The following is a 20644-nucleotide window of genomic DNA, read 5'->3' on the forward strand; positions in this document are numbered from 1 at the left end:
TCCTCTGGAGAGCCAACAAAAGGACATTGTAAAGAAAGGCCTTTTCTTTTCTGTGGAGATGTTAAATTGAGAATTTTAACACACGCACACCCCAATCAAGGCTGAAACCTGACAGGAGAGGAGGGGGATGGGGAATGGCTTGCCAGGTTCACATCAGGTCATCTTTATCCAAATGTTAATTCATCTAAAGACAATAGTATGGTTAAACACTGTCCTTTCTTCAAGCAAAAAATAGAGTGTTGGAGGTTTTAAATGCCAGGATATGCTTCTCTGACCCTAGGTGACCTGGTCAGGGGGTGAGAAGCTACAATGATTTTAAAAAGCCTTGCACCAAGGGTGCATTCTCTTTGGTTTTGGATCCATCAGAGGGGTCAGACCACTCACCTGAGGTTTGGAGGGGCAGCTATTGGCCATATGGTCACCTGGAGAGCTGCAGTAAGCTTAGGGTAATGGGAACTCTATAGAAGCCTGGAACTTCTTAAGAGAAGGCAAAGGGTAAAGGTATCCCCTGTGCAAGCACCGGGTCCTCTAGCGTTTTCTTGACAGACTCAATACAGGGTGGTTTGCCAGTGCCTTCCCCAGTCATTACCGTTTACCCCTCAGCAAGCTGGGTACTCATTTTACCAACCTCAGAAGGATGGAAGGCTGAGTCAACCTTGAGCCAGCTGCTGGGATTGAACTCCCAGCCTCATGGGCAGAGCTTCAGACAGCATGTCTGCTGCCTTACCACTCTGCACCACAAGAGAAGGCTCTTCTTAAGAGAAGGAGTCTGTTTATATATTTTTAACATCTAGTAGGGCATGTTTAGTAAGAAGGATTGTGTTTTTACTCAATTTCTTTTGGAATCTCTTGGTCAGTCTGGTACTGTGCTTAAACTATGCTTGTAAACATTTTCTGTTTAATAAATGCTTTAAACCTTAGATGCTGGCAGTGGTTCTCTGTACCCACCAGCCCAGAGACAGTATTGTAAAAGAGGCACCAAGAGGAGCAGGGTCCCAAGCAGTAAATTTCCCCCATGAGGATCAAGCACTGGACTGCAGGAGACAGACTGCCAAGGCCTCAGGACTTGGAAGTGAAGTTGGGAGTTCCAACACTCTCAGCAGGAAATTTCATAGATGGCAGCAATGTTACTAGAGTGAGAGAGAAATCCATAGTGCGAGCAGCGTGGAATAAGGTCTGCAGGCTGAAGTAGGCCCATTCTGCCACAAATATCCAAATTAGAAATTGAGTTGGGGCATTTGGCTAACAAAAGGGGTAACGTGGATCTCTACCAGTATATACCAGGGTCGGTCCCCCATAAATTCTCAAACTGAACAAGGATGAAATAAATGAAAGCGATTTTAATCAGAGCCAGAAAAACTCAGGGGAAAGTGCTGTCACCCACCGCTGTCTGCTACCATCACCTGCCGCCGCCCGCCGCCACTTTCGGCCCCCGCAGCCGTGGCAGCAACCAACCTGGGGGCCCCGCAGAAGGGGCCAGGCGACCCCAAATGGGGTCACAACCCTGGGGTTGAGAACCACTGCCCTAAAGCATGAGTTTCTGAACATTTTCTAAACAATACATGATAATCTGGAAAATGAAAATCTTGGAAGAAATTTGGATGAGAAGAATTTTGGAAGCATCCCAAACCGTTAAAAGATTAAAAGATCTAAATCTTGGGGTTGAAAAAGCATCAAGAATGCAAAAAGTCTTGTATTAAGAAGCTGTCGGTGATTCTTTATAGTTATCATAGAATCATAGAATAACAGAGTTGGAAGGGACTTCTTGGGTCATCTAGTCTACCCCAAACACACAATGCAGGACACTCAAAACTTTATTGCTCATCCACTGTCACCTGCCACCCCCTTGAATCTTTGGATGAGGGATTACTGGGGATACTTAATAAATTTCCAGATGATGTCCAGAGAAGGGCAACAAAGATGGTGAGGGGCTTGGAGACCAAGACGTATGAGGAAAGGTTGGGGGAGCTTGGTCTGTTTAGCCTGGAGAGGAGATGACTGAGAGGGGATCTGATAGCCATCTTCAAGTATTTAAAAGGCAGCTATATAGAGGATGGAGCCCCGGATGGTCGGACCAGAACCAATGGGATGAAATTAATTCAAAAGTAATTCCGTCTAAACATCCGTAAGGAGTTCCTGACAGTTAGAGTGGTTTCTCAGTTGAACAGGCTTCCACGGGAGGTGGTGGGTTCTCCATCTTTGGAAATTTTTAAACAGAGGGTGGGTAGCCATCTGACGGAGAGGCTGGTTCTGTGGAGGTTCAAGGGGGTGGCAGGTGACAGTGGATGAGTGATAGTGTTGTGACTGTCCTGCACAGTACAGGGGGTTGGACTAGATGACCCAGGAGGTCCCTTACAACTCTATGATTCTATGATTATAAGAAGGATATTTACAAGCCAGAGCGTGTTCAGAGAAGGGCAACTACAGTGGTTGAGGGGTTGGGGTCCATACTTCACAAGAAGTCAAGAGAGCTGGGTAGGTGCAGCTTGGAGAAGCGGAGGGCCAGGGGTGAGAGGAGAGCTGTGTTTAACTTTGTAAAAGGTAGACAAGTTGAAGAAAGGGCCAACTTGTTGACCGCAGCTTTAGAGACAAGGACCATAATGGGTTTAAATTACGAGAAAAGAGGATCCATTTTTTTGAGGGTGAGGGCTGTTTATAGAAGGAAAAGGATGCCCCGGCGGGTGGTAGAGTCTCCTGCATTGAACGTTTTTAGGAAGAGATTGGATGAGTGTCTGTCAGGAGTGGGTGTTTTTTAAGTCCCTGAGAAGATGGGGTGGGGGTTGGACTGGATGGCCCTTGGTGTTCTCATCCAGCTTTGGGGTTTGGCCTAATCCATCAGGGATCTTGTGAGGTTCTTACGATGTGGCAAAACAGAATGTGATTTCCCCCCAATAAGACTTGCTAATATTGTGCTGGGAAATTCCCTTTTCTCCAGGGGAACTAGCCTATGTGGGTCTAGAGATCCCTCTTACTTCCATGAGACCTTGAAACCCTGGCTGGAGAGGGCAGGGCTTTTCTTCCTTTACCTCCTCCAGCTGCTCGCCCAGCGGCTGTGACCATAAAGAATGTAGGAGGACTAGAAAGTCAGCCTCTTGTTTGCTGCTGCGCACCGTGACAACGGTAACCATAGAGATCTTGCCACGACGCAGAGATGGAATGCCAAGGGCCTTGTGGAGCATGACGGGGAAAGAGCTTGGCTGCTGTGACTCAGAGGAGAAGAATGGCCGTTCTGTCGCTTTCTCCCAGCAACCCTGGCCACTGATTTACCAAGAGTCAGGTGACAAGGGGGACAGTCCAGAGGGAGTAAGATTGTGCAGGAGGTCTCATTTTGTGAATGGCTGATTTTCTCTGTCTGCCCTGATCCTACCCAGAGGTTTGTAAGGAGGCTGGTCAGCCAGCGTTTACTGGACCAAACACTAAAACTGTCTTCTAAAGCAGTGGCCCCCAACCTTTTTATCACCGGGGACCACTCAACGCCTTTTACTGAGACCCGGTGGGGGGGGTAGTTTACTCCTCTACTCTCAACCACTGCCCTAACGCTCTCTGATCGCTATGGTAATGTTTAAACATCCCTCCAAAATAAGATACAGACACGCCACAACAATGAACATAAGGAACATTTTATTTTCAGGGAAATTTTAACTCATGACAATGACAAATCAATGGGAACCCTGAGCTTGTTTTTCTGCAACGAGATAGTCCCATCTGGGAGTGATGGGAGACAATGACACCCGAAGTGTGTTGTAAAGGGCCGGGGGGGGGGGGATGAAGAAAAGGGGATAAGGCGTCCTTCGGGGCCCACCTCCAATTAGTCAAAGGACCACATGTGGTCCGCAGCCCACAGGTTGGGGATCGCTATTCTAAAGAGCATCTAAGGATGCTAATGAAGTTTACAAATTTCAGTTTAGAAATCCCCGTTTTGTTTTGGCTTCCTTCCCACACAAATGAAAGCTGGGCCATTTCCTGCTTATTTGTTTGCAACCTCCCCTCCCCCCCCCCCATTCAATGACTCAGTTTTAATTTTTGTATGTGCATGTCAAGTGCACGTAACTTGCCAATGGTGTGAAAATGACCCCCCTATAGAGAAATGTAGTACTTGGGAAACAACAGCAACAAAGCTGAGCAAGACAGAAAGACACAGAACAACAGCATACAAAGGAGGACAGAAAAAATGTCTCCATCCCTAAAAGTAATCATTCTGGAGGTCTGAAAAGGTTGTTGTTGTCAGCCATTCAGTCATGTCCGACTCTTGGCGATCCCATGGCACAGCTGTTGCCACAGTCCACTATTCCGTACCGCCTCCCTCAGCCGCGCAATGCCCATCACCACTGCACCCTCTGTCAGCCTGGGTTCCTTTTTCCACTGACCAATCCTAGCGTATTTGGTTTCTTCATTGAGTGATCACATATGGCCAAAGAAAGGGCGCCAGAGTTTCGTGATTTTGCCTACCAGTGATAGATCAGGCTTTATGCGCTGTAATATTTCCTTGCTTGTGACTTTTGCCATCCATGGAACCCACAGGCAGAAGCCTTCTCCAGCACCAGAGTTCAAACGAATCGATGCTTCTCTTGTCTGATTTTTTCATGGTCCAACTTTCACAACCATAAGTAGCTACTGGAAATATGGTAGATCAAACACTTGCTGGCCAGGCGTAGGTCCTTACTTTTCCATGTTCAGTTCAAGCTCATCATTGCTGAGTGACCCAGAGCAATTCGATGCTTTATTTCCATACTTCAATTGCCACTAACATTAATTCTTGAATGCATTCGATCTCTTCAACATCAGTTGTTATTGTGACATGTCTGCTTTTTGCAGTGGTCATTATTTTTGTCTTTGTATTGTTTAAGACCAAATGTCTTACTTACTTCACTGACCTTTCTAATCAGCTGTCCGAGGCCTTCCTTAGTTTCTGACAGGAGGGTCGTGTCATCAGCGTACCGAAGATTATTTATATTCCTTCCTCCAGTGTTAATTCCAGTGTTTGATTCCTTGAGTTCAATCTCTCTCATAATTACCATAGCATATAAAATAAACAGGAAGGAGGGAAGAGTACAACCTTGGCACACTCCTTTCTCTGTTTTGTACCAGTCAGTGTCACCAAATGGTGTACGTACAATGGCTTCTTGGTTTGCATAGAGTGATGGCATCAGTTTGATCATATGTACTGGCACGCCGAAATTTTGCAGGGCTTTCAACAATTTGTTGTGGTCCACACAACAAAAGCTTTCTTGTAGTCAATAAAGCAGATGTAGACCTCCTTCTGGTATTCCTGTGACTTTTCCAAAATCCAGCACAGGTTTGCTATGTGATCATGAGTACCATGCCCCTGTCGAAAGCCAGCTTGAACATCTGGTAATTCTCTTTCACTGGTTGTTGCTATTCATTGTTGTATGATTTTGAGCAGGATCTTACTAGTATGAGAAATTGTACGGTAATTGGAACAGTTTTTTGAGTTACCCTTTTTGGGTAGTGGGATGAACACACAGCATTTCCACTTCTCTGGCCAGTTATTAATTTCCCAGATTTTCTGGCACAAAACTGTAATGGTTTTGATTGGTACACATCTCAGCAGTTCCACAGGTATGTTGTTAGTGCCTGGGGCCTTGTTGTTTCGCAATTGACTCAAGGCTCATTCGACTTTCTCTTCAAGAATGGTTGATTCAAGTTCTATTTCTATTTCTTTTTCATTTTGAAGAGAACAAACTTCCATTCTGCATGTATTCAGTTCTTCTGTGTATTCCTGCCACCTGTTTTTGATGCTCTTGTAGGTCAGTCAAGTTCCTTCCCTTGTTTATCTTTGATAATGTTTTTGCAATCAGCAGATGATATTCGGAACCTCTTTGCTTATGTGAAAGCATTTCTCTTGTGTACCCTTTTGTAATCTTCTTCTAACTGCTTACATTTCTAATTCCAATAAGCTTCACTGTCTATTCTTGCTGCCCTTTGAAAATCTGCATTTAATTTTCTTGCCTCCTCCCTTTTGCTTGCAGCTTTTGCTGCTTTTCTACATTCAGCTATTCTTATAGTTTCATCTGAGAGCCATTTTGATCTTTTTTCTGGCTTCTTGTGTGGTATGTGTTAAACTGCCATTTCAACATCAGTTGATTGAATTCCCTGCCACAGTTCATCAGGCAACTTTTCTGTTGTGTCCAATAGCTGAAATCGATTTTTCACCTCTACTGCATATGTGAGTAGAATTTTATTTACAGCAAACTTCCTTAACCCTGAGGTTCTCTTGATGTTCCAGAGTTTTGTTTTGATTTTTAGCCAGTAACAGTTCATGATCTGAACCTGGATATGTTTTGACAGTGAGGATTGAGATGGATCATCGCCAGTGGCATAAGATACAGTCGATTTGGTTCCTGTAAAGTCCATTTGGTGATGTCCAAGTGCATAGGCAATGCTTATGCTGTTTGAACCAAGCATTCATGATGCAAAACCAATTTTCATGACATAATTGTGCCAGACAATCACCTGCATCATTCCTTTCTCCAAGTCTGAAGTTGCCAATAATGTCTTTCTCTGCTTGTGTGCCAACTTTTGCATTAAAGTCACCCATGATGTAAATGACATCCTTCTCGGGTACTTGTTTTGAAATGTCCTGAATGGTGGCATAGAAGTCTTCAATTTCCATCTATGTTGCATCAGTTGTTGGAGAGTATACTTGGATAGCTGTGATATTTATTGGCACAAATTCAAATTATCATGATTCGATCATTGATTGTCGAAAAACTTTCCACTGCTCGAGAAAATGTTTTGCTTGTAATAAAAGCCATGCCATTCCTTCTCATGGAGTTGTGTCCTAAATAGTAGATGGTAAAATCTTCCAACTGAAAGAAACCATCATCTGTCTAATGCAGGGGTAGTCAAACTGCGGCCCTCCAGATGTCCATGGACTACAATTCCCAGGAGCCCCTGCCAGCATTCGCTGGCAGGGGCTCATGGGAATTGTAGTCCATGGACATCTGGAGGGCCGCAGTTTGACTACCCCTGATCTAATGTAATTCATTAATCCCAAGGTCAATGTTCAACCTATTTCTTTTGACAATTTCTAATTTTCCTTGAGTCAGTCCCCTAACATTCCAAATTGCGATTTGGTGCATCTTCATAAAGTACAGACCCTCGCTGTCACCACTGGCAGCATCAGCACCTGAGGTTCCTGCTGGATTTGCCCCAGGCAGGTCATAAAATCCAGGGCTACTTGCTGCAGGTCCTTGCTCCTCCCAGCCACTTGTTGAGAACCTTCTGGCCCGAGGGGTCACCACTGGGCACAAGACTGAAATTGTTTGAGAGCTGTATCAAAGGATTTTCTTAACAAAATTTTTTTTTTACAAGGTAGGTTGTCAGGTCTTTCCTTAACGCTCCCTATTTACCCAGGCTTGGGACCAGCATGCTCAGGTGTGCATGGCTGAGTTAAAGGTACTGGGTTGAAAAAGTATTGGATTGCAAATTTTCCCCATGGGACTTACAGCTGCCAGCTTCAGCTTGGGAAATACCTGGAAATTTTGGGGGTGCAACCTGAGAAGAGTGGGGTTTGGGGAGAGAAGAGACTTCATTGGGGTAGAATGTCAGAGTCCACCTTCCAAAGTGGTAATAGTGGACAGCATCAGCTGTAGCCCTTTGGAACTAGGAATGCTGTCACACCGAGAGGAACTTGTTACCTTTTATCCCTCTCACACCACATTTTGACTTTTGCATTCAAATCAAGTCTAATGTTTCTTACGCATGAGGATTCACCATTAGATCCTCTTATGGTTCTTTACTGAATTGCTTGATTTGAACTGAGGAAGGTTTTTCCCCCAAAAAAACGTTTTCAGTGTATTCTAGAAGCAATTTCCTCTTGAAAAATAAATACTTCATTGACAAAGAAAAATACTTAGTCAATAATTGTTTCTCACACTCTTTATTTTACTGTACACAGTATTTCTTTATATGAGTTTTCTACATTTATTCCTAACACCTGGAATTTGGCAACCATAATAGCATTACAGTATTATTTGGGATAGAGCAGGTAGAACTGAGCCCATTACAGCCGTAGCCCTGAGCAGTAGGTGGTCTAGAGCGGTGGTTCCCAACCACCAGCTGCGGCCCGGTGCCGGCCGCGAAGGCCCTGGCAGTGGGCCGCAGCTCTTTGCCTCCGCAGGGCCGGGCTGCGCATGCACACTATGCATGGCCACAAATGCGCATTTGCAGCACTCCTGCACATGTGTGCATGCGCGGTCGGTCACGCATGCACGTTTGCACCATGCGCGGCCGCAAACCCGCATGTGCAACCCGGCCGTGTGAATGCACATGAGCAGTGGCATCCCAGAAGGACCCAGAACTGGGGCTGGTGCCAATTAATTTGTTTATAAATAGTTTGGAATTGGGTAACATAGTATATCAGTGGTCCCCTACCTTTTTGAGGACCACTCAACGCTTGACTATTTTACTGAAGCCCAGTGGGGGGGTAGTTTACTCCTCTACTCTCAACCACTGCCCTAACGCTCTCTGATCGCTATGGCAATGTTTAAACATCCCTTCAAAATAAGATACAGACACGCCACAACAATGAACATAAGGAACATTTTATTTTCATGGAAATTTTAACTCATGACAATGACAAATCAATGGGAACCCTGAGTTTGTTTCTCTGCAACGAGATAGTCCCATGTGCGCCTGCCGGATCGTGGATGAAGTAAAGGGCCGGGGGGGGGGGGGGAGAAGGCGTCCTTCGCAGCCCACCTCCAGTTAGTCGACGGACCACATGTGGTCTGCAGCCCACAGGTTGGGGATCGCTAGTATAGATGATGCTGAATTATCTAGAACAGTGAAACCCAAGAGCTACAGGGGGCTCTCTCTAAGTTGGGTGAGCGGGCAACAACAAGGCTGACATGTGTTGCACATTGGAGCAGAATATCCTGATTGTAAATAGATTCAAGCGGGTCGCCATGTTGGTCTGAAGTAGCACAACAAAAATAAAACCTTTAAGACCAACAAAGATTTATTTAAATTGGGAGCTTTCAAAATTTCTCACCTTGAATAACATTGATTAGCCCTAAGGTGTGGCCTCCTTTGGGATACTGTGAAGCTCTGACCATCATAAATGGGCTTGGCAGATCAGGCAAAGGAACAGAGGAGGGCAACCAAGGTGACTGAGGGACTGGAGCAGCTTCCCTTTGAGGAAAGGCTGCAGAGTTTGGGGCTTGTCAAGTTTTGGCAACAAGATGGTGAAGCAGGGGCCTGAGACACATACACAAGTACCCTCAAGTTTCAGCAATTTGTGGCGATCCTGGCAAGTGAGAAGCAGAGGCGGTTTGTCAGTCTTCCTTGTCAGCCTCCCATCCTACAGGACAGAACAGGCTAGAAAGGGAGATTGCAGAAATGCAAGTTATGCAGGGGTAGTCAAACTGCGGCCTTCCAGATGTCCATGGACTACAATTCCCAGGAGCCCCTGCCAGCATTCGCTGGCAGGGGCTCCTGGGAATTGTAGTCCATGGACATCTGGAGGGCTGCAGTTTGACTACCCCTGCTCAATAGTTTGACATACCCTGGACTCAACAAGGACAAAGGCTTTTTATCTCACTATGCATGCTAACCTTGTTTAACTTGTGTATCCACATTCCTCACAATTTATTTTAATTGGGATTATGTGGCTGTTAGGAATTGGTCTGAAGTAGCACCTTTAACACTAACAAAGATTTATTCAGGGCGTGATCTTAGTAGCGCTGAGCCACCTCCATCCAGCTGGTGTTGGAGGTCGTCCGTCAGGGTGAGCAGTGCTGTCTGAAGCCAGGGCCAGGCCGGCAGCCTGCCTGGGCCGGGCCTAGGAGCGAAGCCTCTTCCCGGAGTGCTGTCACTTGGTCTGCCCTTCCCTAGAAAGGCTAAACGTGAGGCGGGGCGGGCGTTGGGGCTGCACCACGGCCTCCCTGAGCCCCTCCGGGAATCCTGCAGTTGAGGGGGAGCCCCCGGGGGGAGGGCGGATTGCACGCCTCGGCCATTTATTTCTCACGCCAAGCTGTGGGGAAGCAAAACACAGGAAGCGCCGCCTTTCTGCTCGTGAAAAAGAACGAGAGTAACAAAGCGCAGGTATCTCCTGAGGGCGTGGGTGGCTTTGCTTTGGTTTGGGGCTGCCTGCCGCGCCAGGCACAAAATCCATTCCGGACCAGGTCGGCAATCCATCCTGGGATTTGTCTGCCGCTGTCCCAGGTGAGCGGGCTCTGGCGGCAGGCGGGTTGCGGCGCGCTGGAGCCAGACAGGTAGAGAGAGGCCTCCTTCAGGACCGAGAGGGGTTTTCTTGAGGAGAAAGCCGCTGGAAAACCCGGACTGGATGCCGGAGTTGTCTGAGTCCCCGATCGTGGCGATCCGGATGGCAAGCGTATCCTGGGGAGGGCGCCGAAAGCCCCCCCCCTCGGGGCGGGGAATGGGCCGACCCGGCTGGCCGAGTGCAGCCTGGGCGCGCTGAATGAAGGCCGGCGGGGTCCGGGCTCAGGCGCTCCCGGAGCTTCCTGCCCACCGCCGGCCGAGGAAGCGGCGCCGCGACCCAGACGAAGGGCCGTCGCCCCCGCCCTCTGCTCTCTTCCCCTTGGCTGCGGGGCTGCCGGGGAGTGGCCCCTTCCCAGGGCACGGGCCGCGCTTGCAGAGGCAGGGGCTGCCAGCCTCCCGGGGGTGGCAGAAGAGCTCCCGGAATGGCCACGGGTCTCCACTCCAGGCAACGCTTCCCCGGGGGGGGGGAGGCATCCCCGCCGAGATCCCTCCCCAAACGTCTCCTTCCCCAGCCTTGCAAAGGTCCCAAGCCACAGCGGCAACTCTCACCTACCTCTCAGGGCTGTTGTGAGGACAAAATGGAGAACCATCCTGGGGTAGAAGTTAAAGAGTCAGCATGAAGATCTGGGAAATGCGGTTTCTAGTCCCCACCTGTGACATGAAAGCTGGCTGGATAACTAGGCCAGTTGCACCCTCTCAGCCTCACCTACCTCACAGGGTTGTTGTGAAGATAAAAGGGAGGCGAGGGGAACCACCTTGGGTGCTTATTGGTGTGAAAGGCAGGATGCGAGCAAAGTAAAATAAAATAAAGAAAGAATTTAAGCTGCTTAGAAGACGAAGAAGAAGAGTTGGTTCTTATATGCCACTTTTCTGTACCTGAAGTACTTGGAGAAAAGTGCAGCTTTGGAAGGTAGACTGTCTATGACAAGGTGGCCAAATTGTCGCTCCCCAGATGTCCACAGACTACAGGGGCTCATGGTAATTGAAGTCTATGGACATCTGAAGAGCCACAGTTTGGCCCCCCTTGGTCTATGACATTATACCCCATAGAAGTCCCTCCCCAAATCCTGCCCTCCTCAGGGTCTCCCCCCAATCGCCAGATGTTTCCCACCCCGGAGCTGGCAACTTTTATCAGGCTGGCCCCAAAGTCTGCACCAAAGGGGAGGGGGTGAGGAAGCGCTGTGTGCGCCCTTCCTCCTCTTCACCCACCACCCTTGGAAGAGCTGAGTCGGTGCTTGGCCCCGTTTCCCAATTGAGCTTCTGGCCCCAGCCCGGCCTGTGCTGCGCCTAGAGTGGAGCTAAATGGCAGGTTGGGTGTCCAGCACCACAATGGAGCCTGTTGGCATTATGCATGACGCGCTGCGAGGTTAGGGGGAGGAGGCGTAAAGGCTGAGAAGGCCTCTAGGCTAGCCATTCATTCTGAAGCCGACATTTGCCCTAAAAGCTTGCTGTAGCAGGGATTAAGGCTCCTGGGCCAGGCTGCACGCTCTCTCTCTCTCTCTCTCTCTCTCTCTCTCTCTCTCTCTGGTTGCAGTAATGCTTTTTGAGGATTTCTTCAGAGGCCTTGGGACAGGGGTAGTCAAACTGCTGCCCTCCAGATGTCCATGGACTACAATTCCCAGAAGCCCCTGCCAGCATTCGCTGGCAGGGGCTTCTGGGAATTGTAGTCCATGGACATCTGGAGGGCCGCAGTTTGACTGCTCCTGCCTTGGGAAATGCTCTGGAGAAATGGGAGAGGCATGCCAATCCTGCCGGGTTACGTACAAGAGGCATCTTGCTTATTTATTTGTATGCTTCCCCCCCCCCCCCAACAACAACATCTGCTAGAATGGCAAGCATGACTGTCCTTTGCACATGTTGTACGCATGTGTGTGATGCAGGAAATCAGGACGTGGAGTGGATCTCTAGTAAATACATGGGATGGGAGGGGGAATAAAGACAGTCCAGGGAACATAAGATTTTAAGGACAAGAATCAAGAAGGACCATGTATAAATGCAAATTTGCATTAGAACCAAAAACTATGTTGCATTCTTCCAAAAGGTCTCCCTAAAGAGGGGGCAGAATTCTTCTTGCCCGCAACAGCAGCAGCAGGAGGCATCATTGCTTCCCGACGGAAACAACAACAAGACTCACGGTGGGGGGAACTCTGAGAACTACCCCTGATGGCAAAACTAACAAATAGGGTCAATCACAAACCACCTGTAGAATTTTAAAAACACTGGGATGAATATCTGAAACGTAACTTTTTCTGTAACTTTCTGAAACATTAGTAACTTTTTTTTGTTTGTTTGTTTGTTTTAAAGGGTCAAGGAGCTCCTTAAAGCAAACAGACTTGGTGGCAGGGGATGATCTGTCCTGAGTCACTCATGAAAGCTCCTGCCCTGCCAAGAATTTTGTTTATTTTTAAGATACTCCTGAGCTCTTCCTCTACTCCAGTGGTTCTCAACGTTCCTAATGCTGCACCCCTTTAATACAGTTCCTCATGTTGCATAAAATCAGGCAAGGGTTCTTTCACAGAAATTAAACCGAAACTGACCAATGGCGGGAAGATCCATGATTCATAATGGTATATAAATTGGTTTTTTCCCGGGGTTTCTCAGTTCATTTCTGCCTTTTGTCCTGCCGAGCTGCACCGCCACCTGGAGCACCTGGCGGGAGACTGCGCTGCACTGGAGGTGTTGCCGGAGCGCTGTGCTGCGGGGGGGGGGGTGAGGAGCAGACGCAAACGTACAAGCATGGCAGCTCCGGGGCCTGCGTGTTTGCGCACATTGGTAGGTGCCACACAGCAAGCGCCGCTCTCCCTCTTCCCTCCCTGGGCCTCTCTCTCCCCTAGGCTTGACCAATTCGGTCACCGAAGAAGCTGATCGTTCCTGGTGCAGCAAGCACCATGCTGTCGGGGGGGGAGGTGTGCCCGGTGGCGCGCTGGCGCCTCGCTCCCCGCCGTCGCGGCCTGGTACCGAGGGCTCTACGGATCAGTACCGGGCCACCGCCCGGGGGTTGGGGAACACTGCTGTAGGGGAATACTTCAACCTTCCAGGACATTCAATAAAGAACCTGAAAATAGCTGTTTCATTGCAAAGAAACTTCAAGAACAGGCTAGAAAGGGAGATGGAAAGGGGTGGCCAAGTATGCATATTACTTTGGAAATTTATTTTAGAAATTTGAATTTAAATGGAATTCTGGTTCCAAAATGATAAGGGAACCGAGTGAAGCTTGTGGTGGCAAAAGTGCCATCAAGCCACAGCTGACTTCAGGTGGCCCCAGAGGTGGTTTGCCCTCATCATCATGACCCTGGCCTTCCCTGGAGGTTTCCCAGAGACTTGCCAGGGATGAACCCACTTAGTGTCCAAGATCTGACAAGATTGGGCTAGCTTGGACTAGCCAGGTCTGGGCATGGGAAATGTACTCGCCCCTTATCTTATGTGCGCACTTACTCAGGATCCAGTATCAGGTAAGTTAGATGCATTTACTGATTTATTTGTTTAAAAAGGTATTTATTTCCACATTTGACATGGCTTCCAACAATCCACAGGCTCCCAGCAATATACATCAATCACAACACAAACCAAATCACAGAACTTCAGCCCAATCTAAACTCTGACTTTACCAGCCCAAAAGAGAGAGCAGCAGATGTCCCAGCAGAACCAGGAAAATAACTCTCAAGTCGCCAACGCTATCCGAATCAGCTGAAAGAGAACCTCTCTGCTCATTCCACAATTATCCCACGCCTCTTCTGGGGTCTGTTCCACAGGATGGGGCCACCACCAAAAAGGCCAAAGCCAAATGTCCTAGGCAGAGTCTGCACTCAACTTTCTTTATTCCATTGTCAATCCTGTTGAATTCAGATCGCTTTGAACTCGAGTCTTCCTCTCCCCCCCCCCATTGAAACAGGAAAGTCTTCTGCACATGGTTAGGGAGGCTCAGAATACAGGGGGGGGAGGCAAATGGAGACTTTCTTTGTTTTCTTGAAGGGGGGGGAGAGGAGCCAAGCAGGGAGTCTCTTTCTTTTCTTGGAGTGGTGGGGGACAGGATCGAAAAAGGCAGAGAAGGGAGAAAAAAATCCAGGACTGAAAGAAGTTGAGAGAAATTAGGGGCTTCTCCTTTAAGGCAAGTGTATCACATGACCAGGTGTAGCCTATCAGAGATGCTGTACCACGGAGCTTTCTTTCCCAATCCAGATATTGAGGATTAAAAGCACTCTAAGATATTGCACAATAAAGGTAGGGTCACTCCGGATCAATCCTTCTTGCTGCAGGAGGAAAATTTAAATCGCCCAAAATCCAAACGGAAATCGCATTCTGTGTAGAGGGCAGGGACTAAATCGATGAGGGGTTGGAATAAAAGCTCCATGCAGTTTACACCCTAGTTTGGTCTAGTGGAGTTATCAGCTAGTCTGCACTAACTGACCCTTGAGTAAGTAATATTTATCTACTTACAGAGTACCAATCCATGTGCCAGGTGACTTATTACAGCATGCAAGGAGACATAATCTGCCCTGAGGACCTCATGTTCTAAAATAACATGCAATGTAAAGAGTGATTAGAAGCCAAGGATTGTTTTATTTATTTACATACATATATCAGTAATATATATTTGCATTTGTATGCCACTCTTCCTGGGTAGCTCACAACATTCATAACACAATAAGATTGTATAAAATCCTAAAATACGATCAAGTTAGTAATTTAGCCATTTCAGAAAGGCCTCCTCGTCTCTAGTGAGAGAGGGGTATATAAAGTACATTCTTAGTAATCAGCGGGTGGGAATTAGCAGATGTCTTAGGTGCTTTAGGTAGGAAAACCAGAATTTTTGATGGTTTTCTAGGCCTCATAAGCTGGGTGGAGCAGCTCTGTCTTGCAGGCCCTGAAGAACTGTTTGAGGTGCGGCAGGGCCCTGATCTCATTGGTTCAAGCATTCCATCAGGCCAGGACTGTGCAGACAGGAGCTGGTTGAATAAAACCGTGAATAAAACTCATTTGGTGCTGCTGGACTCAAACTTTTCCAGCTGCTTCAGGCCAACAGGGCCACCTATCTGAATAACATAAATAGAATAGTTTTGTGTTTCTGTGTGTGCAATGCCAGGTTGATTAAGAACATGCCCTCTTCCCTTCCCCACTCTTTTGTCTAAAGAGCATCTGGATGGTCCTTGGTCCTGAAGAATCCTCTGAAGTTGGTTCTTGGGTACATTCTGGTATCCATTATTCTCAGGAAGTGTCCAAATCATCAACTATTTGTCAAATACTTTATTTTTGCATTTGGTGTGTGAGGATATTTCTTGTCGATATATGAACGATAGAAAAATACAGACGCACTGGGAAACCAATATGGCAATAAAATATCCAAATTGGACTTATATAGAGTCGTCTCTCTTCAGTAATTCTTTTATTCTTATTTCACACAAGTCCCGACGCATTTCGCCTTACAGCTTTTTCAAGGGACAGTTCTTGGAAAATACAAAGGTAAAATTAGTGGTTGTTCAACACTAATATTAACAAATTAACAAACAATGGTCATGAATACATACTTTATATTTAAGGAATATTCAACTTATTAAGGAATCTCTTAAGGAGAGCCAGTTTGGTGTAGTGGTTAGGAGTGCAGACTTCTTATCTGGCATGCCAGGTTCGATTCTGCACTCCCCCACATGCAACCAGCTGGGTGACCTTGGGCTCGCCACGGCACTGATAAAGCTGTTCTGACCGGGCAGTGATATCAGCACTCTCTCAGCCTCACCCACCCCACAGGGTGTCTGTTGTGGGGAGAGGAATGGGAAGGTGACTGTAAGCCGCTTTGAGCCTCCGGGTAGGGAAAAGCGGCATATAAGAACCAACTCTTCTTCTTCTCTTGATAATCTAAAATAGAAATACAATATTCAAATTATTCTGAAAAGGAGTAAAGATATTTTACAATGATTGTAAACAATATAACAAGCTAATATTGTTATTCTATAGAATTAAACTTGTAAAAAAAGATGAAACAGAGACTTATAAGGTCATACAATAGCTAAACTTAGCTTGTGGCGTTTCGGACCCACCTGAATCAGGGAGAGGAGAATGCTAAATACCCTCTCTAATTATCAACAGCTGGGATACTACAGAATCTTGAGCCAAATAATTGTGATTATGGAAAGCAACGAAAGTCTAACAAATTACTCAGTCCTTTAGGTTTTAATGTTCCAGTTTTAAAGATGGCCTAATAATTTATTATCTAGTTTCTTAAAGCATTCTTTTTCAAAAATTTTAAAAACAAAATATAATTCTTCCCATTTATGATTTTTAGTTATACAATGTTCCACAATAGGGGCAGAAAGGACTCCATTTTTTAATCGGGATTTATGCTCGCTGAGGAGTGTTCTTATCGCTCGAGTACTTTTACCAATGTAAATTAAGGAACAAGGACATAAAACGAAATATAATACATGAGTACTGGCACAGTTGGAAATACTATTATGTTTAAGAGTAATAGTATAGGTAGAGAGGTGGAACTCTGAACCTTCAATGAAACTATTGGAACAAGAACCACATTTAAAACATTTTTTGCTTCTGGATATAAGAAAGTTGACATTTGACTGTATTTTATAGCTGACCCGCAACAGTCTTCAGTGGGTGGTAGCTGCCATGCAATGACATCTGACTATTCTGTCCACAGCTTAGGGAATTTCAGATATGCAGAAACACTGAAGACCAGGAAGCCACAAAGTCTGAGGCACTCTGGTTTGGAATTTAGGACTGCCAGCTCAGATTGGGAAATACCTGGAGATTTAGGGGGTGGAGGCTGAAGAGGAGAGGTTTGGGAGGGGAGGGACTTCCATGGGGCGTGAGCAGCCTGAGCAGCCATTTTCTCCAGGGGGAAAACCCTGTCATGTGGAGATCAGTTATAATCCCAGGAGATATCCAGCCAACACCTGGAGGTTGGCAACCATATTTGGAATGGCGATGTGAATTTACATATTCAAAACATAAATATGCAGAAGTCTGAGACATCTCAGTCATGGGCAGGATTTCATCACAACTCAATGAACCTTTATATTTCATAAATATAATAAATATAATAAATAAATAAATAGAATCATAGAGTTGAAGGGATCACCAGGGTCATGCAGAAAATTCACAACTACCTGCCCAATTCCATGCGCAGATGATGACCCCTTCCAAACCTCCCCCCCCCAAAAAAAAACACTGGCCAGTCTGGCCTGGAAGAAATTCACATTTTTATTCCAAAGTGGTGATTGGCATTTTTTGGGGCATGCATGAAAGCCAAGCATGGATGCAATCCCTTCTGCCCACCCATTCCCAATCTGCCTAAATTCACAGAATCAGCATGTCTGTCAGATGGCTATCTAGCCTCTGCTTAAAAACTTCCAAAGAAGGAGATCCCACTACCTCCCGAGGAAGCCTGTTCTACTAAGGAATTATCTAGAAAAAGAAAGTTTTCTTGTAGGAGTTTTTATAAATTTGGCAAAAGTCCAACATGGCTGAGTTCTTTTTTTCATTGTCACAAACATGATTCCTAAATATATTGCGTAATTGTTGGCTGCTTCTCTTTTAAACTTTCATTTACAGTATTTTATATCTTTGCTTTCTTTTCTTTTAATTTCCCCCGTACTTCCTCTTCCTTTCAACATCCTTTCCCCCCTTCTGCTGTAGCTACCATTTCACTTTAAAATTAGATTGTGGAATTCTACCCCAAAACGTTGTGTAAGGTCAGAACATTTGAAAATACAAAAATTATGAATACGAATTTCTAAGACCATCCTTTTGAAGATTTGAGCAGAACATTCAGCAAATATTTGCAGATATTTAGTTTGTCTTATTCTCAAAACAGGAATGAAACCAATACAAAAAGACCTTCTTGGACTGCCAGATTGCACCGAGTATGCTCTGATGATGGGCAGCATTCAGGGCCATTCCGCACTCGTCCAAAATAGCACAATGGTTACAAATTGAAAATGCTACAGTTTTGCTGTTATGCACAACGTTGACAATCTGCAACACTCCTGAAACCGATCCGCAAAAAGCGCTTTATTGTAGCGCTTTCAGGGAAATTCCAAAAAGTGGATTCACCCTCCGGAAAGAGCTACACTCTTGCAACCAATCTGCAACACTAGCGGGAAAGTTCTCTGCGTTACCATTATTGTGGTTTCTGCAAAGTCCCTCCCCCTGGCTCTCTCCTCTGATCTTCCGGCGAAGCGATCGCCATTTTTTTTTTCTCCGAGTGAGCAGAGATCAACGCACCGGTGAGCCTTCGTTTACCCAGCGAGGCTTCCCTGGCTGCAAAGCTGTTTTTAGTCACCAAGCACAAAACAACACACAGCCCCGTTTGCTGGTTTATTTTCCCTTTATTTTCCATTGTATTTTCGGCCGAAAATCGCGCCCATGCCGGGGGGGGTAATTTTTTTTTTCACTCGGGGGGAGCATGGCAACGATGAAACGGCATCTCAAACACTACCTGCTACCTAGATGGGTCTCTCTGTTGCAACGAATCAATGCAGATTCGTTGCAACGTGTGTGTGTGTGTGTGTGTGTGTGTGTGTGTGTGTGTGTGTGTGTGTTTTTAACTTCCTTAAAGGGAAAGGGGCTTTTTGGGATCATGATAACAGCCGCCCATTGGCTCCTTGACGGCCAGGGGCAGGACGAGCTCGGCAATATCGCTTCCTGGCCAGCGATTTTTGCCGAGACCGGAAACCTGTGGGAAACGATAGAAACGCAACTGGATTCCACTACAAAGGCAGGTATGCATAACGACGAATTCCACAATTTAAAATGGCATTTTTTCGTCCCACAACCAATTTGCCACATAGATCCTGGTGCGGAATGGCCCTCAGTTTTGACTGTCACAATCTAAGCAGAGCCCCAGATCTCTGCACCTTGACCAATGTGCAGCTGCAGCCGCTGACAAACAGGTTTCTGGCTGTGCTTCACTGTTTCCCAGGGCAGGAGATTAGAAGCCAGTTGGGGAAATCAGTCAAGAGTCAGTATTGGTTTCACCCTCAACAAATCCCCCCTGCAAGGCTGGACCCAGTGCAAAGTTTCCTCTTCATGCCAAAGAGACAAACAGTCAAGCAACGTGTTGAGAAATTGGCTTCCTGAGAGCCTGTTGAGAAATTGGTTTCCATATCACTGGGTATGGAAACATCCCTAGTTGCAAATGAATATTCCCTCCCATTGCCATTAAATCTGCTGCAGAATCTTGAAATTTGGCAGATAAAGTTTCTCTTGCCAGCTCCTACACCCCCCCCCCCCAATTGGGGAATTTAGTGTAGCAATAATTTAAAGGTAATTTAACAAACTTGCACACAAAAGAAATGAAGCACACACACAAGAGAGGGAATAGAGGGGAATTATAGCTACCATCCCAATGCGGAGAAGTCTGCAGAAGAAATGGCCAGTGTCTCTGGAAGAAGGTGAAGACTACAGGCATGCAGGGATGCATGTATTGGATCCAAGAACACATAGACACAGAAAGGTGCTGTTTTCACCTGATATTTGTATGCTCAGGCTAACAATGTATTTGAGGCATCTAATGTGTATATCATAAAGAAATATGGCCTTGTCCGATTTGAGACAAAACTTTCAGTGAAACCCCACAGATTTCTCAGGACAGCAACAATGACTGTGGTTGCCCTGCGTGTATCCCAGGAAGAGACAGAAACCATGCTTGCATTACCTGAATGAAACTAAAGTGTCAGTGGTTTCTTGAAGACCCCAAGATTGTAGGACAGGATGCTGACTAGGTGTGGCAGACGGTTAGCCAGTTGAGCTTAGGAGGTAAGAAGGAAAGGAAAGCTTTCAGAGCTGATGGAATGAATAACACCTTCAGGAGTTCTGTCCTCCTGCAGAGATGCATTGCTATTTGGAGCGGGGAGGGAAAGTGAGCAGTTAGCCGGTCCTGTGGACCCACAAGGATCGAATCCAAAGAATCCAGGCAGCTCCTGGAAGCATGGCCTTTGGCTGATATGTGGGCAGTTCTGTTTCTGCTTGGGAGCAGACAGTGCATTGGGGTCAAACTTCCCCTCAAAGTGAGGAGGGGGCTGGCTTCTAACAGCACTGTTGCATTCTCTACTGCCCTGCTTGCTGTTCATAACATCTGGAGTCAGGCTAATTACAGCGCATAGAATGGGGAGGGGGGCAGTGGAGGGCCACTGAGTCTCCCAAAGAGAAGCAGAGAAAGGGGCTGACTCATCTCAGATCAGGATCATTCCCTAGTGGGGGGGGGGTAGCTCAAATCTCCCTGCCCTTGAACGGTCTCACTTTCCCCTGCTCTAGCTCTTCTCCTTCTCCTTTCTTTTTCTTTATCTCTTCCTATCTCCGCCTTTTCTTTCTCTATCTCAAACTTTTTTCTCTCCTTTCCCTTCTCGTTCTCTTTCTTTTTTTCTTGCCTCTTTCATTTTCTCTTCCT

At 46.4% G+C, this 20644-nt stretch overlaps 1 long non-coding RNA gene across 2 annotated transcripts in view; it reads left to right on the plus strand.

Moving 5' to 3' along the window:
* The window catches only part of LOC143821785 (uncharacterized), a 37434-nt gene that overhangs the window by 8603 nt on the left and 8187 nt on the right, over positions 1-20644 (plus strand). Inside the window, exon 4 of one of the 2 annotated variants that reach the window (XR_013225909.1) lies at positions 13779-16036. The exons of the other annotated variant lie outside the window; for it this stretch is intronic. This is a non-coding gene — a long non-coding RNA (uncharacterized LOC143821785). Of the gene's footprint in view, positions 1-13778; positions 16037-20644 lie in introns of those variants that run through there. 2 annotated transcript variants of the gene reach the window in all.

The sequence above is a fragment of the Paroedura picta genome, chromosome 12 (genome assembly GCF_049243985.1).
Source record: "Paroedura picta isolate Pp20150507F chromosome 12, Ppicta_v3.0, whole genome shotgun sequence".
Classification (NCBI taxonomy): domain Eukaryota; kingdom Metazoa; phylum Chordata; class Lepidosauria; order Squamata; family Gekkonidae; genus Paroedura; species Paroedura picta.